The sequence below is a fragment of the Cryptotermes secundus genome, unplaced genomic scaffold (genome assembly GCF_002891405.2).
Source record: "Cryptotermes secundus unplaced genomic scaffold, Csec_1.0 scaffold186, whole genome shotgun sequence".
Classification (NCBI taxonomy): Eukaryota; Metazoa; Arthropoda; class Insecta; order Blattodea; family Kalotermitidae; genus Cryptotermes; species Cryptotermes secundus.
The window spans coordinates 1,536,418-1,561,706 of NW_019727393.1; the positions used below are offsets into that span (position 1 = coordinate 1,536,418).

Below are 25,289 nucleotides of genomic sequence, written 5' to 3' on the forward strand. Positions count from 1 at the left end.
CGGACCACGTAGGAAACACCACTTCCCAGTTAGTCCATTGGTGCGCTTTAGGAATCTGTTGTCTAGCAACGAACGTTGTTTACAGTCATTAGCAACGGATAAACATGCTGTAATGTAAGCCTCACGATGAGTGTTATTGTCATTTTTGGCCTTTGGGAGAAATCGTTATCACTGTTACTGTTGTGACTTTTATTATTACCATTAGAATCATCACCCCATCAGTACTAACAACAACAGCATCTAGACTCAATGCCTGTTCGTTTTCCATTAAAATCTTTTGTCGTTCTAGCTTTTTATTGTTTTTCCGATATAGCTTATCCGCCATGGACCATAACTGAGAAGTCACTTGGAGATATGATCTTGTGCCATGCTTTCAGCTTCTTTCTACCATTCCTTATAGTTTGATGGTGATAATGGTTATAACTGTGGTAAGGAAAGAGGTTCAGTCTCAGAGAAACACCCGCCTTGCATTATGTTCACATTAACTGAAGATCAAGGCGAAATGAGACTTTTTCACTGAGAACCGTAGTCAGTGAGGAACTGCCCCCGAAGCTTTCTAACAGCTAGCGAATGAAACGTTACGATTATCTTTTGAAAACGAATTGCAAAAGGAGTTACTTTAGGCAACTTTCGCTTGTGTCACGTTTAGTCTGAAATATTCAGCTGCCACCTTATTCGAGTTCTGCAAATTGCTTTTACTTCCTGGAGGTGCATACGTTCCGAGGGGACAAAAGGAGCAAGAACAGTTATGTAATTCATGACCCGTATTCCCATACTCTCAGATACGGTAATGTAAGTCTTTTTTCTTTCCTTGGCACTACAGCCCCAGTGGGCCTAGGCCTACCTCCATGAACTTCTCCGTTCACTTCGGTTTTTCTAGATCTTACACATTCGGTAGGACTCCTTGGGCGGGTGATCAGCTCGTTGCAAGGCCTTTACCTGTACACAAACACAGAAAAACGCACACACACAAACTAAACATCCATGCCCTGAGTGGGATTCGAACCCACGATCCCGGTTTCCAAGCGAGCGAAGACAGTACATGCCTTAGACCGCTCGGCTACCGTGACCGGCAGTGTAAGTCTTACATGACTGAAATATTAAAACTTAACTAGAAAATTGAACATCCTTTTCAGCAATTTGTCACAAGGCGACTTGATTATTTCAGATAATATTTCTTGATCTACAAGAATGACTGCCGATCACAGTGGCCGCGCCTTCTAAGGCATGAACTGTCTCGCTAGCTCGAACGTTAGGATCGTGAGTTCGAATCCCATTCAAGGCATGGATGTTTCTGTGCTCTTATTCTTTGTTTATGTTAGGTAGCGGTGTTGCGACGGGCTGATCCCCCTTAAAAGAGTCCTGCCGACTGTCTAAGGTTAAGGAACTGAAGTGAAATGAGAATTTCACTGATTCCCTATGTTCCAAGTGGAAGCAACAAGAATAGAAGAGGAAGAAGAAGAAGAAGAGAATGACTGTGGCAGAAGGGTGTGTGGAATAATAACAAGTACGCAGTGCGTAGGTGCAGCATAGCAATCCCGAATGTTCCGAATCCCTGCAAGGAAACCTCATAGCCTGCTGCTTATTTAGTGCTTTATTTCGGTTTACTCGCACTGGGATCGCATGGGTATACTTACGGTTACGTCACAGTCATCCTCCGCACACAGCGATCTATAAGAGCAACTTTGTTTTCGGCTTTGTTTTACATAACCCACATGGAGCTTGCCTGTGGTTCTGTATGGGTGTGAAACTTGGTCTCTGACATTAAGGGAGGAACACAGACTGAGGGTATTTGAGAACAGGGTGTTGAGGAGAATATTTGGACCGAAGAGAGATGAAGTGACAGGAGGTTGGAGAAAACTGCATAATGAGGAGCTTCATAACTTGTACTCTTCTCCAAGTATAATTAGAATGATCAAGTCAAGGAGGATGAGGTGGGCAGGTCATGTAGCACGAATGGGGGAGACGAGGAATGCGTATATGATATTGGTGGGAAACCCAGAAGGAAAGAGACCACAGGGAAGACCAAGGCGTAGGTGGGTGGACAATATTAGAATGGATCTTAGAGAGATAGGATGGGATGGAATGGTATGGATTGGATAGATCTGGCTCAGGATAGGGACCAGTGGAAGGCTCTTGTGAACACGGTGATGAACCTTCGGGTTCCATAAAATGCTGGGCAATTCTTGCGTAGCTGCAGAATTGGTGGCTCCTCCAGAAGGGCGCAGCTCCATGAGTAAATACGTAAGTAAGGGCCACGTGGACGACATCAGCCTGAATCATTCCTATATGCGGAACCTGGAACAAATCAAAATTGTAGTCACGAAGGAAATAAGAGCGAGTAAATTTGGGGGACGTTTGCTACCATTCTTTTGAGAAAGAAATTTTTGCCATCTACTCTCTAAAAAGCCTAGAAATTAAAACACACTGTATTACAATTTTACCTCCTGTGCTCTGTTTATGTGAAATTGGTCCCCGGCGTTTACGGAAGAAATCGGATTCAGAGTGGCTGGCCGCGGGCTGCTTATGAAAATTTGATTAATTTTTGGCCCACGAGGGAGATGCCACTGGACACTATAGCCAAGATCGGCTCTGTGGCTCACTCAACCTCCTATACGTACAGTATGTATCGGTGGCTCTTTGTTAGGGTTTAGGCTTACCACACCTCCATCTAGTGCCAAGATTAAGAACTGTGGATCTATACCTCCTCTTCACATTCGTCTTTATGGCGTGGTACTTAGGGACAGTTTTACCTCTTACAAAATATATAATTATATAGATAAAAATCATCTTTTTCGAGGTGAGGATACTTATGAAAAGGGATACCAAAATACTGGAAGCAGCGAAGAGAATATTGTACCAATTTACTGTCACATGTTAGGTCACCAAAGAGCTGTAGACATTGAGAATCTTGAGCCAGGGCAGTGTCTTTCCTGGCTCAGGTTAATGCCGGTACATTATGACAGTTCAGTCATCACTGATCCCTTTGAAATTCTTTCCAGTTCATCATACATCCATCATTCTGCTAGTTGCTGACAGCGTCATAAAGCACCCCCCCCCACACACACACACCCACTCACAAAAGGAGTAATTAAATTTCCCACGCATCATGTGAATGTAAACATGCCAGCTGCACATCTAGGTTTCAGGAACAGACAGCTGTGTCGCGTACTGTTTGGCAATCTTCTGTGCATTGTCGAACAAGAACGATAAGAACAATAGAGATGAATGACCTTGCTATCTGTTGCATCGAATTTTAAATTTTAAAGTAGTCTCCGTAAGGAATATTCCAATTGTAAATAATTATATAACCTATGAAGAAAGTCGTCTTCTGGGATCTGGCGCCGTGTATTCTTGCTTTTAACCGACGTTTCGGAGGAATATATCGCCTCCATCTTCAGGGCAGTTGAGTTGCTTGCGAATACAGAGAGCAGTAGCTGCTCCTCCGAAACGTCGGTTAAAACCAAGAATACAAGGCGCCAGATCCCAAAAGACGACTTTCTTCATAATCATCGCCGTGAAAACCTCAAAACTTACATAATTATATAAGCTAGTTTGTCTCCTTTTCTTTACAGTATTTCACATGCATATGCTTCGCGTTGCTTTTTCGTCCACATTGTACTTCGATAACATCCTTATTTTTTACTGACGAGGTGTACTTGAGGAACTAATAGTCGCTCATCTGGCCAATAGCTGTCCCATCATTTATGGGGCCAGAATGTTAATTATGCGTTCTAGTGCTTCTAGCTGCCTTTCAGGTTCAAAGCCGTCAGCACCCAGTTCTCGAAAACATGTCTTGACTTTTCAATGGGAAGACAGAGAGGCCTTATTGTTTAAATCAAAGATAAAATTATACATTCTCATTCGTGTGCTTAAATTTTGTTCGGAGCTCTACGTCGCACACGTAAAGATACATGCGCTGGTTTTATATATTGTGATATGTGGGGGGGTTTGCGTGGCTTTTAGACGGGTTCTGGATTGGATGATTGGATTTTTATTGACAGCTTTTACACACTACTCGGAACTACAGGCTGTTATAGCGCTATCGCTTATCTACACACTTTACAGTTCGCCGTTACACACGAACTAGGGTTCTTAGTCTTCAATAGCCGTATCCTGGCAACGGATTTGTAACTGCCCCACTTTCACTTTAAAACACACGAAGTCTTCTTCCCACCGCCTAATTCCTTTCCTTTCTCCAAACCGCAATATTTTACGTTAATTTGTATTAAGCCGTCTTTCCATTAATACGTAAGCCTTATTGTGGTGAAACACGTAAGGCATATTTTACCAAATAAATGGAGTTTCTAACTGCTATATGTTGCGCATGATTGCTATTATTTCATCTTCAGTATAGATTCTGAAGTGATGTAAGCAAGCATTGCAGCGGCCTCCGTAGTCTAGAGGTAACGTTACCACCTCATGACTCGTGGTACGCGGGTTGAAACCCGGCGGAGGTCGTGGAATTATTAAGGGCGGAAAAATTCAGGGAACAAGTCCTCCTGGAGGGACTTTAAGCCGTGGGCCCCGTGTCATAGCTTTACGGCACGTAAAAAAAAACCACATATCTCCAAAGGAGGTCACTGAGCCAAATTCAAGGACATTTCCCGCCCAACAGTAGTCTCTTACGCCTCTGATAGAGTGGGGAAGCATTATAGATACCGCCAAGCCAGTAGAGGCCGAACTCGCTGGCTCGGTCGGGGCTGATGGTACGCACCAATATCGGTAGGGTATGGAGAGTGGTAGAATATCATAGAGGGAAGCACAATGGACCAATACTGGTCTAAGTGCATGGGGAAACCCACCCTCTCCAATAACTAACTAACTAAGCAAGCATTGCCCATATTCAGTTACTATGCCTTAAGTCTAACTAGAAGATCAGAAAAGCACAAGGATTCCACTCCGACATTTCACAGTTACTAAAGTTGAAACGTACGTTTACGTTATTTATATTACATATTTATATGAAACCACTTTACATTAATGCTGTCACCTGTCGGACATGGTGATTTGGTTCCATTTCATTCCCGCTGCTTGCAGTATGTAAGTGGTTTCAGACAAAGACGTCTGTGTAACTTCGCACGGTTCCCCATAAATTATGCACTTGCTGCTCTCGGGGAAATTATGTCATTGTCCCATTACATACCCCCAAGCCACTGCCTTAAATTCTGCGGTACAGATCTTCTGATTCGACTGTGCTGCTGTGTATCCCCACCCCATATGAGTGTGCAACCCATGTCGCGGTTCGGTAGTTTCTATTAACATATAAATTGCGTATTTACGATCTGCTCTTGATAATATGGAGTAATAAGTAAATTTGTTCTAAGTGGGTGTCTTGAGTAGAGAAGTCATCTACTCTTGATACTCTGACAGGCCCTGTAGAGGAGTGGTGATGGTTTCAATCTTCGTCATTTGGGGGTTTTGGTAGGTCAGACGGTCACTGCCTCCTTAATCCTCTTACATGTGGTGGGTTGCTAATTTCTGCAACTGGTCTGTTATTGTGTCCGAGTATGCTTTCATGGTAGAGTGTTACAATCTAAGTATTTCTTCTGTGACAAATGGGATTTTCAGATTTTTATGGAGTGTAAATTTGGAGACATATCAAGGTGCGTTGGTTATTAATCACAAGACTTTAGATTGGAAAATTGTAATTATTTTTATGTTTGATGGTTTTGTGTAACCCCATAGCTGTTTGCCATACCAATAGTTTTTAACTCTGAAATATTTCTCCTCCCGTTATGAGTTCCGTATGTTAATCATCAGAAATATAATCAATAATAAGAAACTCCGTCTGTCTTCTCTTTTTCTCCCATCGTCCTTGTACTTGTTACTAGGAAACGATAAACTGTTTAGGATATAAAACGATGTACTCTCCATTAGCAAGCCTTAATCTGGGTCGTCCTGGCCTCAACAGGCTTAACGTCACACTGTTTAAAATATAAATAGCTTTAGTGCAATTTATAACCGGCCACTGGTGCCATGGTAGCGGGAGATTTAAATCCTCTATTCCTGGACGATAAATCGGCTAACCTGAAGGGAAGAGACCTCTAGGGAGATCTGGTTATAAATGGAAGGATAATATTGCAGCGTGTAAACCCGTTACTATGTAGTGACCGCGAAACAAACAGGTCTCCACGGCAACGAGTTCACACGCAACAATAGAGGTACTGATGGAAACGGTGTTTTCTACGCGCTCCGTGACGAGGTGTTATAACCGAGATAAGTTTAGAAGTTAGTGAGTTACAAGTCAGTGTGTGAAGCTAACACTAGGAGGTTGGTGCGAGATAGCCTCCAGCCTGGGAGTTAGTTGATTAGATCGAGAGTGCAGTTGTGGGATATTCGCCTCAGAGTACCGACGTGAGTAGAAGTTGAAGCATCTCCATTGCTGGGATCCCTTACCGGGAAACGACTCGTGAAAGCAGACTGTGTAGCCTCATCGTGTGCTGTGGTGAACTGTAAAGAGTGGATATTAACAAGAGCTTTGTAATTACTTGTAGTTACAATCTGCGAGTGTTCAATAGATCCAATCACCAATCCAAATCCTGCCAGTAGTCACTCATACACATTACAGTATTAAAATTGATTTTAAAGCAATAGAATTAGAGATAGACGACTAGATTTATCAGATTCGGGTTAGAGCCCTTTGACATAGTGTTCAGAGGGCGAGTAATATGCCCCCAAAATGGCTGAGAACTCCTTGAAGGGTGAATGACAATTAGTTCCAAAAGAAAGGTTATGTCCCTTTGTGTCAGTTCGTGGAGTAACAATAATTCAGTGTTTTCTTCTTGCATTGCACTTAAGCGTGTGTCACTTCAGAGGGTGAACTGGACTGGTATGTTCATATAGTTTTCAAAGTTTACTAAAGATACAGAATCTATTACACATTTAATTTTTGCATTAAGTAAGTCTCTTAATTACGCAACTAGAAGAAATTAGGATTTCCATGCAGTTCATTTTATTATCATAGGTATATTTTGTGTCACAGAAAATCTACATATAAGTACATTTTCTGTAATTATTCTTCGTTCAGGGAAGACTGTACTGAAAGACATCAAGCAAAAAAAAAAAACTCCGTGGTTTTAGTCCGCAAACGAATTATACCGACCGAGCGACCGCAGCTTGTCGGCGAAGTTAATTCCAACTTTAGCGGAAAGGGGGTGTTTCGTGGTCAGCGCAACGAATCACCACGGCCGTTAATCTCTGTTTTGTAGACCGGAGCCGCTATTTCCTTGAAATAGCTCCTCAGTTATCATCACGATGCTGAGTGAACCCCCATTCCAGACCCACTACTTATCAGAAAAAATCTCGATCTGTAGTCAGAAACTCTAACCACAAGACCACAGAGGCGGTCGTCCAGAAACACATCATGTTCATAACACGGAAGTTAAGAATACCTTGATACGCGAGCTGTACAACAACCAGCGCACTCCTACATAAATGCTGACCATTCTGAGAAATATTTCTTCTAATTGAATCATCCATGAGACTAAATGTAACTGCTTTGTGATTGCCATCCGACCTTCCGGCTCTCTAGAAATCGATATGACACGAAAAACCAATTTTCTTGCTGGAATTATAGAGTAGAGTTGATTGAATTATATTCCCCCTAGCGCAGACAAGAATCTGTAGGGAAGCACGTCTGTCTTCCCATTCGGCAAATTCGATCTGGCGGAAACAAATAGGAGTTTCTGTTGAGGATAAGTAAAATGGTTATTACAGATGGATATGCGAGGTCGTTGTAGGTTCCCAATTTGAGGATTCTGAATAATTCAGTAAGAGGGGCAGGCTAGTTTCATGTTTTCCTAAAGTGTATTTACGTTGCGAATTCTGTGTAACAGAGTCCCGTGTTACTCACTGCCTTTACGCTGAATGCCTGAGTAAGCTCTCCCAGTTTCCGGCACATGTGTCATTCATGTTTTAAGAACTTCAGTCGCTCAAGCAATTGTGATAATGAAGATTTCTGTCTTCTAGAATGTGACGCCATGTAGTCTGATATAAATTTAATTGAATTCGGAGGAACATGAAGCTGATGCTTCCATCTTCAGGGTAGAAGAATAAGCCGAAAGTATAAATGAGTGGTGCGGATATGGCTCGTGAGCAAACCAGTGAAAATTAGTAGTATGGTGAAAGCGTCAAGACCCTGTAGTGGCTGTACCCGTGCTTTCCATCCTCGATTTACTGTTTTTCCCTAAAGATAAAGGCAGTAAGTGCCTGAAGAAAGTGGGTAAATTTTTATCGGACTACACGGCGTTACATCCCTGAAGGCAGCATTTTTCCCGCTGACGGTCGTGAGGACTTCAAATGCGAGAAGTCTGTTATTTGTGTTTCATCTAGAATAGGTTAACCTTAGGTTACGGATAGGTTACGTACAGCCCCACTAGCGAGAGTTCAGTGCGGACTTAACTGTTTTCAGCATACCTTCCTGCCGTAAGCAAATTAAAAATATTTTTGAGATGGCCATGCGCTCTCTGTGTGTTTTCGCATGTGTATTAGGTCCACTTTTATCCGACTGACAGATGTTCACGAGATCTGCTACGAGTGTTATGCGTTAGAGACCAGTCCAGCCGTTTTTATTTGTCAAAATCAAATGAAAGAACTTGGATGCCGCACGAATAAATTAGATCCTCTGCACTTATTCTAGTTTTTGCCTCGCCATAGCTCAAGCGGTTAGTTGCTGGCTTCCCACCGCGGCGGCCCGGGTTCGATCCCGGGNCAAGCAGTAAAATATATATATATATATTCTAGTTTTCCGAAGTGGTGTACGTTAATAGACGTTCGAAAAATATTAAACTGTTGTTCCGATCTCTCTCTCTTTCTCTCTCTGTGGATTGTCAAATAACAGTCACTTATGTATGAACTTTATATTTAACCCTCAGTTTAATTTTTATCAATCAAACATTGGAGCTAGGTGCTTGAAATTTATAAGGGACAGAGAACAGCGCCATGGATACAAATCTGCATGAAATACTATACAGAATGTCCCAGGAGGAAACGTCATTATTCTGGGAGGTCATAGTATCGGCCATTGTAGGCAAAAAGTGTATATTTCCATGTGTTGTATTCCGAAAGATTTCACAAGTAAAGGTATTTCATGTTATCGCCCTCTTAAAGGAACGTCAAAATGCACTAGGACTAGCAACACGCCATGTCCTCACACAAGTTGCAAAGTGCACTGATTTTGACAGTGGAATTTTCGAAAATGTATTTTACTAGGTAAACTGCACCGACTTGGTCACTTGAACAATACATGTCGGTAGTAGAAACAGTACGTAATATCTCTTTCTTATCAACAGTTTTGGATTTGTACACTGAAATGACTCCATATCGGAAATCGTTCGGAATAGGTCTCGTGTACATATACCTTTTCCTTTTTGCTTAGGAAGGCAGATACTGAGACCTTCCAGAATATTGATCTTTCCTCCTAGGATATCCTGTATTCAAGTCAACATTTACAAACTTGATGACAATTGACCCTGATCAATCCTACCCGCTCTTTTATTTGGAAATATCAGTGAAAAAGCCAGGTCAAAACTCGTTATAATTGCCTGCGAATGGGGCCCATTCAAGGGCCATTATGACTTGCCTCTTTCAAACTTCTCTACGGGAGATGGAATGACATGTATATGTCCGCACCGTGGAGAATTCGAATTTTTCTAATTCCCAGCGTGGGGTGTGCAAGCCATTTCCACAAAAAGAGTCTTTCTCCATATTCTGAAGTGTAGAGACGTGACCCTTGCACGCTCCGAGACACAGTTTGCAGATCAAGTAATATGTTGTAATAGTAAGCATTAACGTACAACAAATTAACAGTGTGGTTTGGAGAACAATAAAGAATAAACATCAAGTTGGATCAACTCCCAGAATACCGCTACCCTGAGTCTCATTCAAACCGACCCAGCTAGTTTCCCGTACCTATACCGATCCGTGAGGACAACTTGCAGTGATCATCATGCACTCTCCTAAGGTAGAAATAGGTGCAGCAGAGATAGCGCCATTCCGACTGAGCTGATATTACATAGGCGGGTTGGAAAAGAGCGGTGTAAATATGTATTTTACTCACTCTTGTTCTCAAAAACGGTACTTCTACTGGGCCTACTAATACTACCACTATTCTACTTATTGCTATAAATATTATTATTTATATATTTATAGAGATGAACGATATAGGAAATACTTAGCCAACCAATATTCTACGATAATGCCACCTGCCATGAATCCGCCATGGTAACCCATAAATTCAACTGCATTTCAGTGTTGGATTTAAAACTTGCATTAGCAACGTTAGATTTGTAGGACTGGATGGGTCCATTTTCTTAAAATGCACGAATAATTAGACAGTGGTACAAAACATAGATCGTATTCTGATGTAAAGACTCTAATGTTGTAAGTTATTTCTTTTGTTATACAGATCCGGAATTTGTTTGTGTGCCGGTTATTTGTTGCGTAGGTTTATAATTTCGTAACTCGACACGTAATAATTATTAGCTCTCATTCTAATTATCTTAGATAGGTAATAGGAATAGCATTACATTTCTATATCCATAATGTGTATACATTAACCGTCTTTTAGTGCATACAATTTCACTTGTCACTTCACACTACATGTTTCGGCATCATTCTGCCATCCTCAGGTGTATCAATCACGTTAAACCATTGCACTGCCTGCCTTCAATTGTCCATTTATAAAATGATATAAAATGTGTGTTCGTCGTTGTTCAATAATAAAATTTATATATTGAAACTTGTTAAGATCTATCATCTTACATGCCGTATATCAAACTCGTGTGTAATGCCATTCATCCGCTATGGGAGTCGTTCTTCTTATATTTTAATTGTGTATATATTGTGTCTTATGTGGCTGCGTGCGTTGTATTGCTGGACGTATGTGACTTTCTGTATGCTGGAGGCAATGAAGACTCTATGGAGTGTTACACATGAGGCTCCTACTGCCGTGGCTCTGATGAGTGTTGCTTTCTGCGATAGACAACACGTAATCTGGTATAAGTTTGTCGACGTTTCGGAGAAACGTACTATCCCCATCTTCAGCTTAGAAGACGAAGCTTAGAAATTGGGCAGCAACCAGCTTTCTGTTTGCTTGTTTGTTTTCTTTTGGCCCCGAAGACGGAAACAATATTTTCCTCCTACGGCGTCATCTCCCAGACGATAGTGCTCTTAATTTTAACTAAACTTTTCCGCAGTTTTATTTGTTCGATTAGAGACGATTTCAAACAAATATTAATGTAATGAAATAAATTTCGTTTTGAATCTCCTGTGAATTTGCGTTCCACAAGAAACTTATGGATGATGAAATCGTTTGTTATGTTTCAAGCGTCTTTATATATTTACCAGTTTAGGAGCTTGCCCAATTTCTCATCAGGGGAAACACACCGGCATAAAGACAAGGAAACATACATTCTTAAAAACATTTTCAATATTCGATCGAAGAGATAAGTAATACATTCTACGCTTTATTGTCCATCAAGAGCCAAACGTGTGATTACAGCGGCTTCGAAAAATAAAAATGTGTGGAGGTGTAATCCTCTCGTTCGATGCATCAAACTGCCTGTGTGAGGATGCACGCCACAAATAACAGCATATCGGCCACTAACATTCATCACGAGAATATCAAACCGTTGGTTAGCGCGTGTACTTTCACGCACACACAGACACATGTAAAAAAATGAATTTGTGCCTCGCCTTACGTTATCACCACGCAGTGAAGTTACTGTCGGTGTTTCCATGGTCTATAATTTGGAAGATGGTGACCTCATGAATCGTGTAGGATACTGCTGCGCGTGCGCAAGCGTAAGTCACGGAGACCGTACGAGGGCAGCACCGGTGAGTTGCACCATTCGGGGATGCAGCTTTATTGCTTTGCGAATGCAGTGCTGAGAGGAAGGCGTCACATCAATTATTACAGCTCTTTTGGAGTTGAGGCTCTCATACCTCATAGCGGTGACTATCTCCTGGGAGGTGACGCCATGTAGTCTTGTATATGTTTGCGGTTTTCTCTGAAGATAGTGCTGCCTCAGTATTCAGGATAGGAGATTAAGCCGAGTGCTGGTAAAAGTCGCAGAGAGATAGGCCATTTCAGGGCCTTAATTCATAACTTGCCTTAAGCCTACTGGCTGGCACACGGAATCCACCCTGGCTCATATTTGAACCATTTTTCTTCACGCACAGCTTACTATTTTACTTTGATGATTAAGGAAGCACGTTCCTCCGAAACGTCTGTAAACTTCTGTCAGATTATATGGCATCATATTCCAGAGGATAGTACCCATCACAATAGAACTCTGTGTAAAGCTGTTAATACTGTCACATATGAGCGGTTTGAGTGGCTGATTAGGACGGATTCTGGTTTGGATGATTGCATTTATTGGCACTTCGATTGTAATTAGAACCAATTAATAACAGCTCCCAATCAATGGATGCCTAAGACTAGTTCAGCTCATTACTGGACTACACGTGTCTTCTCTTCCACTGTGACGAAAGAAAAACCCTCACTCTCGAAAGTCGAATGAAGAACCATTTGCTACTAAAACCTCCTGGAGTAAACTAACTTCCAAGCGAACCGAATATAAATCACTATCTCAAACGGTTCCTTTGTTATTCTCTGTTTCATGCGCTGCTCCGAAACGTGTTTTTGGCGAGCCGTTGACTAGCAATTAAATATTTCGGCTTTTCGTTGCCGCGGAAATTTTTATTACTGAACCGTTGTCTAGCGATGGTCATATTCGTCACAATATGTTCTTGCTGCGCTTCTTCCCCCCCCCATTTTGGCTCATAAAGCGTGTCACGTTTCAGGGTCTAAGTGAATTTATTGTGTGTCAGTGACTACCGCCATCTGTGACGTAACATAGTACAATCTGGTAGATTCGTACCAATTTTTTTCTCTATCAGCCTACAGCTTTAACTTTAGGACGGTCCTAAAGCACAATAGACCACTGTAAGTCGCGGTGCAAGGGCCGAGAAGGCCTACCCCTCATACATTCATTCATTCATTAGGACGGTTCTACAGCGAAGATGGAGGAACCAGAAAAAGATATTTGCTACACCATACGGTGCCCTATTCCGGAAGACAGTAAAGAAACGCTCAGTTTGTCTCTGTGCTTAATGAATTAAGCATCACGCCATGCAGAATTATGGGTATGTGGAGGTGTAACTCTACTTTTTGACCTCAGCACTTGATGGCGGTGAGAAGCTTCACGCCCTGACAGCTTTACGGCCAAGGAAAGAGTATCCGGTGCCCATGGGACAGGCTGGATGGGCTCCAGAGCCGGTCTAGACGCTGTGGAAAAGAGAAAAATCTTTTGCCTCTGCTGGGAATAGACCCCATTCCGGTCAGCGTGTAATCTGTCATATACCGACTGATCTACCCCTTAATACAGCGGTTCTCTTATTCTCAAGTAGCAGGAGGGAGGAGACATTTGTGACGAGGATATATGTAATTTGTATAAAGTGCACATGGAGTATGCGTGCAGTATTGTAGTCGGAAGCCGGTCACGGTAGCCGAGCGGTCTGAGGCATGTACTGTCTTCGCTCGCTCGGAAGCCGGGATCGTGGGTTCGAATCCCACTCAGGGCATGGAAGTTTGTGTGCGTTTTTCTGTGTTTGTCTACAGGTAGAGGCCTTGGGACGAGCTGATCACCCGCCCAAGGAGTCCTACCATATGTGTAAGATCTAGAAAAATCGAAGTGAACGGAGTTCATGGAGGTGGGCCTAGGCCCAGTGGGGCTGTAGTGGCAAGGAAAGAAAAAATTGTAGTCGGAAAGCATTCAGAAGTCATTTCGGAGACCTGTGCATAAAGATGAAAAGAAACTGGATTTTAGGAAATAAAATGATAGTATACCGTGTTTAGTAGATCTTGTGTGAACCGACGTTTCGGAAAAGGTGATACGTTCCTCCGAAACGTCGGTTCACACAATATCTGCACGGCACCATATCCCAGAACACGGCATTCTTCAATTAGAGAATTTTCTTACGAGAATACTACTTTACCACAGAAAAGGACAGTTAAACAGAGCAACATATGTGTGTGTGAATGTAGATAGGCAGATAATGTAATTAAGCAGACGCTCTGGAAGAGCTCACCGTCAGACACTGCATAGTAAAAAAAGAAAAGGCTTTTCTGGTTGACGCAAGTCGTATACTGTCTGTCTGTGGCCCTACAGTCCTTTGTTGGAGCTGACCGCTTTTTCAGTTCCTTGATCTAACACACAGTCGGTACGACACCTTGGACGGGGGATCAGTTCGTCGTAATGCCGTTACCTACACACAGAACAACAGAAGCACAAAATAAACTCACACCGACATCCATGAATGGGATTCGAACCCATGTTCCCAGATTTCGTTCGAACCAAGATTCATGCATTAGACCGAGCGGCCAATGTGATCGGCACAAGTCGTATACGGTTGTTATCCAAAAGGTAGCTACAGCTGACCAAGCAGGAATATTTTGGAAACATAACCCATACCCTCATCTGTGTAAATAGTAAAACTCAAGAAATGACGAGCAGTGTTATCACAAACCCGATATGTGAGTACATTCATATGAGAACCACTTCCATTACCAAACCTCTTGAATTACGCTGCTTCCATGTTCCACGAGAACACCTGGTGCCCCAAGTTATAAAATGTTTTTGACGAAAGAATCCAGGTTTGCCTTTCTATATAAAAGGGGATAAAATCATCCTTTTCGTGTTGTGTTCTCCTGTACAATACAGACTTATTTACGAGTTGAAACCTTACTGTAAGGGCTCACCGACCGTGGTGACATTCAACTGAACGGAATTTAGAATATAACGTGGAGCTGACCGCCATCTCCAACAAACACAAGAAGCATACTTTTGACATGCGTCTTCCAATTCCGTGGCAAAATGAGAGCAAGGCGTGAGACTATTTCGAGAACGGCAAGGTCGACCAGTCTAGGGTTGGTAAACAAGCGTTACGTGACTCGCCCCCCAACTCATGTGGGGAGATCTAGCCGGACTAAGGCGGTCCATACACGCACAAGTCTGGCTCGTGAGTCCGTCTCGGCGAGGAGCCAGGCTCGAATTAATTTCACCACACACGTATGAGCGTGGCGACCCACACACGGACGAGTTTCGCTCATTGGAACTCGAGCCGAGTCGGACTTGCGAGCCTGACTCATACGTGTATGGGCCCCTAACTCTGTGAGCTGATCGGTAATGCTGACTGAATTCATGTGGCGTTCTTGAGAATACTCTAATCGATATTATTGTTTTTTCACACAAGCTAATTTCTCTAGCAATTGAACTTGGATGGTTCAGTCGTTATATTGACCAAACTACGGGTTAGACAGCCGCGGAATCATGGTTGAATTCCTGGCAGTGTAGAGAAACCTTTCTCTTCTCAACAGCGTCCAGACCTGTTCTGGGGCACACGTAGCATCCAAGATGATGAGTGCTAGACACAATTTCCCTGGGCCTAAAGCGGCTGGGGCATGAAGCTGACAATTCAAGTGGCGAGGTTGAGTTTTCGTCGAGCCAATCCACTACTCCCCACTAACTTTACATAGCGCGATGCTTAATTAAACACAAGTAACTTCACGTGTTCACAATATTATATTTCAGCATCCTGTTACACTCACACAATATATATGGACAAATACCGTCTTAAGTGCAACAATTTTATTGTAGTTTTTACTTCTTTTTCCTCCTCCACACTACATGTTTCGGCCCTAAATGGCCATCATCAGGTGTGTATCACTCACGTAGCTGTTACACTGCTTGTTAAAATTTAAAATTACCAGTCTTTCTAATTGTATAAAATCTTTGTTAATCTACACGCGTCGATTTGATTTTTAAATTAGCACTTTTTAAACTTTAATTCAAGTTAAAATGTCTATAAGATCTCTGTTCTTTCTTTTTCAAATTTTTTAGTTAAAATTTTTTCAGGGTACATGCCCTATATCTACGGTGCTGCAGCGGCCACTTCTTGTTTTTATCGTTGTTCATGTGTTGTTCAGTGTAGGCGCTCTCTGTATGTGTCGCTGCTTATCTTTAATAAACTAAAAATCAAATCGACGCGTGTAGATTAACAAAGATTTTATACAATTAGAAAGACTGGTGATTTTAAATTTTAACAAGCAGTGTAACAGCTACGTGAGTGATACACACCTGATGATGGCCATTTAGGGCCGAAACATGTAGTGTGGAGGAGGAAAAAGAAGTAAAAACTACAATAAAATTGTTGCACTTAAGACGGTATTTGTCCATATATATTCACGTGTTCCTTTTACACTGCGTAATGTAATCAAAGCCAGAAGATTGTGTAATCTGAAGGCCCCGTATTATCTGTGACAGGAATAACACTGAATAATGTATTTTAAGTAACTAATGGACAAGAAATTGCATTCCAGACTTTTCCCTGATAGCAACACCAGTAAAAACATTTTAAACTTTAAACTTAAAGATTGCGTGTGGCTGAACTTCACGTTTTAACAGTTTTGATACCATAACAAAACGGAGCTGAATACCTACTGTTGAAGGGTAAAGTTCAGGTTCAAGGGCCATGTATTTCTTATGTTACTTCTATGTTATTTGCGGCTGAAGGAAAGTTTTTCCTACTGTATATAAGCAGCATGCATCAAGAAGCAATAAAGGAATCTGCTTTACGATCATGGACACCGGATGACATGGCGTGATGGAGAGGCAGTGACCATCGCGTGACAGCTTGTTGTTCTCACGCTCAATAGCAGCTCAAACCGACCGCAAACTTGTCCTTTCTCCGTATCCTGTTCCACTCCCAGCTACCAAACCGTGAACCTGACATATGAAAGAACTGTTTGAGTGTCACCAGTGTGTGTGTGTCGCTCCTAGATGGGACGGAGGGTGAGCATAACCAGAAACGTTGTACCGTCAATCATGTTTTAGTACAGAATGTGCCACTGGTTACAGATGTGTGTTGTATAACCTAAACCGTGCCATGTGTGGTACATATCGTCAAGTTTGATGATAAAATCGAGAGAAGTTCTGGACATTTAGCATGTATGGGAGAGAACACAAATGTATACAGAGTTTAGTAGGAACCACGGAACAGACCTGAACAGACATGGGAACATGATCTTAAAATAAGTTTTAAAGAAATATGGTGGAACACGTGGAATTGATTCATGTGGCTCAGGATAATGGGCAGATGTCATTTCCTGTGAATGTGGCAGTGAATCTTCGGGTCGTACAAAATGCTGTGAATTTTTTGACTGGGTAACTTTTGGCTTCTTAAGAACGACTTAGTCCCATGGAGTTACGTAGTTAATTAGTTGGGTAGGCCGTGCCGTAACTCAAAACACTTGAATGCTTGCTTCTCAAAGTGAAACCTTCAGTCTAGTCCCGGGATACATCATAAGAGGTTTGTGGTGGATGAAGTTGCACTGAAGCAGGTATATCGAGTTTATTCGGTTTTCCCCTCCGCATTATCTTTCCGCCATTGTTCCGCTCCCTGTGGTGTGTGGTGGCGCTCACCAGGTAGGGTAATATCACACCCCCTGAAATAGGTCGTTACGGACTGAAGATTAACTGTATTAAATTACAGAGCAGAGCAGTCATTTGCCGCTGGCAAATATATAGTCGGTAGCCGACGCGGTCTAAGGCATGAACTGTCTTCACTCGCGCGGAAGCCGGGGCTGTGGGTTCGAATCCCACACAAGTCATAGATGTATGGTGTGTGTATGCGTTTATTCTGTGTTTTGTTGTCCTCTGTTTAGGTAGAGGCCTTGCGACGTGCTAATCACCGGTCCAAGGCGTCCTACCGTCTGTAAAATTACCAAGAACCTGAAAAATCAGAGGAAAAAAAATATATATAGTTTCATAATATAAGTAACAGCAAGAGAATAACTGGATAGCTCAGTCTGTAAATTGTTTGGTGTCAGAATTCGGTTTTTAGCAGGTTCATGGATTTTTTGTTTCACTACTTTTTCCAGACTGATCCATGATCTAACCATGTATACGTACATGGGATTTTATCTGCAGATATGGACATGAATTTAAGTCTCGCTTCCAGCTAGCTACGCAAGTAAGGATTGTTACATATTTACCACCTCTTCTTATATACACCTTTATGATGTAGTGTTCAGAAGGGTGTGCAATTTTATATTTATTTATCTCTAAATTACACCGACAATTTTTAACATCGGAATGTACTGAAAAAAATCAGTTTTACTTCAGTTAAGTTGATTAAGTTGCCTGTGTAATATAGTAGGATCTTCCCCGTGATAACAGAATTTCTAGGGGGTAAGACCCTTTTGTTAATCAGTTCAACATTGTCACTATTTTAATAAATTTACTTTAGTTATCCGCTACCTTCATATCACTCTCATTCTTACCTAATTACCTGCTAATTTATTTCCTTGTTTCTCGCATTTTAATCTTATCTGAAACACGTGCCCTTAACTAATGATAATTTTCGGTAGTAATTTCATCCTTATCGGAGAAATTCATGGAGGTAGGCATAGGCCCACTGGGGCTGTAGTGCCAAGGGAAAAAAAATTCTTCCTTATAAATTGAACCTTTCATAAATATTATATTCATCCTCCAAACTTATATCCGCATTTTCACCTACAAGAGCACATATCAGTGCAACCTATAACGGCATCCACTCCCGGTACGTGTGTGTTGTCTCTTGCAAACCTTATCACATATAATTAGGTAATTAATCATACAACTGCAGATGGTGTATTTGCAGCTGTAACATGTAAAATACCTGTGTTCGAGAGGTAGCAGGTTCGGATCTGGACTTGCATACCAGTTGCTATGGCTGAGGTTTTCGTGGAAACCCTAAGTCACGCCAAGCAGTGCCTGAATAATTCGTAAAATAGGCCACAACCATTTCCTTCCAGTCCTTTCCTACTGACCAAACGTGCTAAGCTGTCCAGTTCATCCCACGCTATACAGCACGTGTGTTTGAAACAGCGTCATTAATGAACTTGAGAATCCAAGAACCAGTCCAACTAACCGCATGTTTTTACGCAGTCTCTTTTTGATCAGTCATAGTTACACACTTATCAGAGGAATTCCCTGCTTATGGAAACCGAATGTTCCTCACCATGTTGATAAAAGCTGTTTTTGGACCTGGCATAAGCCAGTGCAGTTCTGTTAACATCTTTCTATTTTGTTTTCTTGAAATAAACCCTCATATGAGTATTTATCTCTCATTAAACAGCGTGGCATGCTAATTGTCTAGTACGAGTGTGATCAAAACCACTTTATATTATCTATATTCATAATTTTTCTCTCTTCACCTAAAGATACTAGATTGAACAAATCAAAGGAGATTAAATGTAGCACGTGTGAGGGGAGGGTATAAATGAATTCAGTGCTAGCACGCAAAATTAAGTATACCATTTATTAGCCCTTGTAATAAATTTGAGAATGATATTAAAATTAATCTTGAGGTGATGGACTATATTGATTTAGCGCAGGATGGGGCCAAGTTGCGAGATTTATGCAGCAGTCACATTAAAGTTTAATTTTATTACTATTCCTGTACAGCTTAGATAACCCGAGGTTTACGTGAAGCCGACGTCACGACATCTCATACTACTGTCTGACCGCGATTCAATGTTCCTTAGGTCCGCTTGCATAAGACGTAGGAAGCCCGATTCGGACAAAAGGATGTTGCATTGTCGTATCAAATCCAGACGCCGAAGAGTGCAAGCTTCCCGCGTTCAAGGTGTTTACCAATATGTCTAGTGGAACAGTGTTGATATGTGGAACGTGTAGAGTTGGCAACGCGTCGAGCCAACACGTGACTGTAGGCCATTGCTCTTTCGAGCCTTTATACCAGGGTTCATTAAATCGCCGTCGACCGTAGGTGCCAAGCCCCCCATTCCCGTATTTGCCCAGGCTGTAAGGTGCGATGAAGTGCGGTTTCGTGTTCACCCAACTTCGCGTGGTTATAATGTAGCCGATCTGACAGCCCCTCCAACTCCTCAACCCGCCAGGTCCTTCTCTCTCTCTCTTTTTTTTAAACAACTGCTGTAACTTGGAAACGAATTTCAGTATAAAACAAAATGTCAATACTAGTAACAGGTAGAATTTCGCTCATAAATCAACCGGCAAAATGTCTGCGGTCCTGTGAATGAGAATAGTGTCTGTCAGATCCTACAATTAATTACAATTTAGATTGGATCTTCGAAATATTAGCGTGACACGCAATATCAGTATGAATAGAAGCATCTATTATGTAGGAATCTTATTTTCAGCATTTAACCTACCATATTTCGAGTACGAGTAATGTCAAAAATTTGACAGAATCTTCTAATGCACATTGACTAATCAGATAATGTCACATTAATGATATTATGGTTATGTTACATTATGCTATGCACCTTCAAAATATTGCAGTGCCGTGAATGTACATAGGGCTATGTTAGTCTGAGGCTCTCCCGGCAATGAGCGAGTGTGTTGTTATCTTGCGGGATGTGACTTCGTGTGATTTGGTACAGATTTACACAATCGAGGTAGCACGTTCCTCCGAAACGTCGGTAGATTTTACCGGACTAAACAATGTCACGTTCGAAACGGTAGTACTCCTTTCGTTTATTTGTATATTCCTGTGTCTATCTGTATTTGTGGATATGCAGGTATAAATTATTTCGAATCGAGTACTCTCAGTGTTTTTGGACATGATAGTGCTCAACAGAATGCGAAGGATTGTATGGTGTATATGTGTTATCTGAGGTCCTTAATTGTAGTGCGTTTTTCTGTGTCGTTCCCAGAATGCAGCTTCGCCCACTTCCCCGCGTCTAATTATCTGTCTTCCCCCGTGCAAATTTGGTCCATTCTTCGATCCTGATGATGGAGACGACATGTTCCTCCGAAACTTCGATTGTCTTTCAACAGATTACACGGCGTTATATCCCAAGAGAAAACACTCTTGATTAAATTAAGTTAAAATTCCAGGGTCTAATAATTAGCCTCCATCACCCAAGTGTGTGTGTGTGTGACAGACAATATGTCGGTCTGTCTACACGTGTATCCCATGCTAATAAAGTTGAAACGTCTATACCGCTCGTCTTACAACTTGATATTCATATAAAGCCACCTAACGCCATCTCAGTGATGTACTTCATTAATCCTTCCAGTCAGTAAGACCGACACTGAACCTCTCAAGTTTTCGAGGCAATAACATTAATATTACTTGAATGCTAGAATGTATCGTGAGAAAACGTCGTGCATGTATCATGGCACTAGAACCTTCTCAGTAATATATTTCATGACTCGCTCATATCAGTCAGATACTTCCTCTTCTTCTTTACTGGTGCTACAACCCTCTGTGGGTTTTGGCCTTCACCATGGGCCTGCTCCATAGCTGTTCTCCAACCTCTCGCACCAAATGTTATCTGAGATCTTGGTCTGTGCGGTTATCCTAACAGCGAAATTTTTCTGGGTGGAGTCATCAGCCCCATGCCCAGTTCCCAATCTATGGAGGACCAGGGACTACATCTCGTCGATATGAGCTTTTCTGACAGGAAGTTACGCTCTCGCCAGCATAGCCTTCCGGGTCACTGGGGCTCGCAAACCTCGGTAGTCCTCGAGGAGGCATTAGTGAACTGACGCATATGTAACAAAGTTTTGTCAGTTTGTAATGGAGAAGACGAGTAAAATAATTTTCCTCACAAGTTCTTGTTTGTTATTATTTAATTGAGGGGATAAAATACTGTTAATATAATCATTTCAGCGCTCACAAACACAATTGTTGCGCAAGTTACTGAACACATTAAGATTTTGTGTCTCTCAAAATAATAAGAAATTTGACTTCCTATTTCCAGCCTATACGTATGCAGGGTTGAAGTAACATGATATATAATAATATCACATTTACGGCTGAAGGATATACGTCAATATTATTTATATAGAGAGTGAAACTATAAAACTTTACTCCAGCGGAGCACATACTTTTTTTTTTTCCAGATATGTTCTTTGTGAATTTTCTCCAATTAATTTGATGTTTCTCTACTGCAGATACAAAAAATGGCTATTCTTCTTCTCATTCATCTTACATTTAATTATTTAATTCCACACACAGAAATGACTGCTCGCTGGTAGTGACATAGGTTACCAAACAAATCTGTTACATACGAATGATAATAAGGAGAGAAAATTATGTCATATTTTTCTTTCATATGCCGAACCATTTGTTAAATATGTCAGGAAATGCAGAAAATAACCTCTTACATAAATTCACTTACAAAATTAATATTCCCAAATCAGGTAAAGAAATTATGAGAATTGAAGTTTTAATCTCAGGAAATAGGCCTTATCTTGCCTTTGGGATATTTACCGGCAGTTTGGAGAGATATATTGCCTCCATCTTTGATACTATCAGTTTTGTACCCTGAAGATGGAGGCAGTATCATCATCCGAAACATTGATAAACTTCTGTCACTTTACATGGCGTCAGGAGACTATAACACGTATTTAAATTTATTTTGATACGCAGTTTTTACCTATTATTTGATTGAGCTCGGTAGAAACCTGAAACTCTAGGAATGAGCTTTGGTTTCCTCCGGATCTATAATACGAAAATAACGTAAAGGTCCAACTATTGACCCGTCCTGCTTCTTTCGAACCTTAGGAGTGTCGCCGTGACAGTAATTACGGAAGATAAAAACGAGAAGTAGAACGCGGGAAAGCAAAACCAGGAATCACCGGTAAGAATTGAGAATGGGATAAAAACAGAAGAAAAGCATTTACGTCGAAAGACGTAACGAAAAGGAAAAATAAAGGAAAGAAAAGAGGAATTAAGGAATTGGTTCTGAAGGTCTTGCAGTTGTGATCATGAAGAATATATCATATCATATAGTCTGTTGGAATTTTACCTACGTTTCGGTGAATTTCTATTAGATTGCACGGCGTCATATCACAGAAGATATTACTCTTGGAGGCTAGAGAACTCAACACCAGTAGCGTGGATGAAATAAAGAGAAAGCGACCGAAGCAACGACATATTAGTTTACAGAAATACATCTTTAAGGATCCTCTTGTACGACTTTAATACACAGCATCAGTGTATGTTTGAGAAAACAGGCGCCTGGCGTGTGCTGCAACCCGGCTCTTGTCTTTCCTTCTCTCCGCAACGAAACCCAGTCAGCCGACATGTCAAGAAGAGAGTCTATGTTCGCTCTTCCTCTGCCAACGACGTTCCGCTCCTACTACCATCGATTTCATGTTTTTCTTCGTGGCCTATGTTTTCTTGTTCGAACGTTCTGCCGACGAGACATTCTTGACTTAGTTGGCCTCTTCTTGCGTCCATTTGTATTGGCTCCTCTCTCTTTCTTTGTAGGCCGTTCGCGTCAGCTGCATTCCTGCAGCACTGAAGTGCACGGTCGATGTTGTGGTTAGAATCGGATTGTTTTCCTTTCGAACAGCTCAGAATATGGCTTCTCTATTGATCTAACAAAATAAAATGAAGCATTTGTTTCCCTCATTTTATATCTGTTATATCAGTAACATAACTGACTGTCAGGTAGTAGAACACGGATATTCAACATCAATATTATCAAATCTCGTTATTTTCTTCACAATTTTATTCACTTTCAGTTATAAGAATCTGTCTCCTCTTCTTAAAATTAAACATAAATACCGCTAATACGAACCGCCACACGTCGGACATGAACTTGATTCCATTCCTTCTCACCCAACTTCACAGTTGTTTTCATAGGATGTATCGGATTTTTATCCTTCCAAACCGCTCTCGCTTCTCCAGTTGACCTCTTTCCATCACGGTTCATCGCCAGTAGCTATGTGCATTGACACGGAGTGTCTGTTAGCACGAAACGGCTTCAACACCGATAATACTGTAGCGTATAGACCCGTTGCTAGACAACGCCCGCAACACACACGCGGCCAATAGTATATGAACAGTGTTTTCTATGTCCGCGGACGGACCGTTGTTATGCAACGCGTGCGGTGTGACGTCACACAACAGTCGGTGACCATCATATGACATGTTTAATGAACGTGCGGTGACGTCACATAACAGTGGTGGGTAACGATCATGTGACGTGTTGAGATACGATGCTAGGAGATGACTAGTGAACACATACTCTTAGTGCATGCGTAACGGCGAACTGGAAAGTGAGTAAATCAACGATAGCGCCGTGTTCCATGTATTTAAGTGTTATTAAGAAAGAGTGTATAACCCAAGTGCTAATAAATCGAATCATGCGAACTAGAACCCGTCATTTCGTCACGCGTACCACCCAACACGTGACGAAACCGAATCCTGCTTTTATACTTGTATATTATCCTGAGCTAGTTCCATTCGTCTCTTATCCACCCGTTCCTGTTATTGTTCCACTTGAAATGTATCGCCCCTCTTCCTTCCAGACGCACTGAAAATGGGATTTATAAGATAAGAAATTAGCAGTTCTGTGTAAGTTTTGCAAATGTGAACTTTCTTTCCTGTTGAAATAACTAGAGCTACAGGTGCTTCCAAACACAGAGCTGTCGAAGAATATTTGAACCTGGAGATGGTGACGAAAGTTAATCATCCGCGATATTAAATGCCAATAAAATAGAAACGTAACTAACTTTCCAGTGATGCAACCTGAAATTTCAGCACTGTTAAATGCCAAATTCCGACAGTGCTGAAGATCTCTGTCACATATTTTCTGGAAATTGCGTCCAAATATTTCATACGAAAGAGAGAGGAAATCACGCAAAGTCTCACTCACAGTAGATGGATTAAAACACGAAATTCTAAATCTAAACCTGTCAAGTAGTTACTATAGGATTCTGACGATGGTGTATAACACACTGATATATTGGGGTTTTGGACTTTATCGATTGTCCTGGTTATCTTAAAAACCAGGACGATGGATAAAGTCCAAAAACCCAATATATCAGTGGACTAAACCTGTCAGTTACGAAGTGTGTACAGAAATATGTGCATAGAGACTTCCGCTGTCCCTACTTTAGGGATACTTAAGTTGTAACTTCGATACTTTAAACTATAGTTTCGTCATTATATGGACGTGATAGTAAATTAGGAATTCACGTTGGCTCTGATTTAGAGGAGATTGTTTTGAATGGAAGACAATTCTTATTGTGTAAATGATTCCTAACTTACTAAGTGCCATACATTTAACGATGTTCATTCATCTACATGCGTTATATTGTCTAGAGTAAATGTATCACTCTAACAGGCTATGAAGGCCCATAGGGTTGTGAGACGTCGGGGCTCCCACATTTTCTCTAGACAGTCGGCTCACAGACGGCGGTGAGTTTATCAACCTTACGCGCCGGCCGCCCTTTACCACCCAG

General features: G+C 41.5%; 1 protein-coding gene across 4 annotated transcripts in view; it reads left to right on the forward strand.

Moving 5' to 3' along the window:
• Nucleotides 1-25,289, forward strand: part of LOC111864651 (synaptogenesis protein syg-2) — a 1,101,357-nt gene that overhangs the window by 637,515 nt on the left and 438,553 nt on the right. The window lies entirely within an intron of this gene.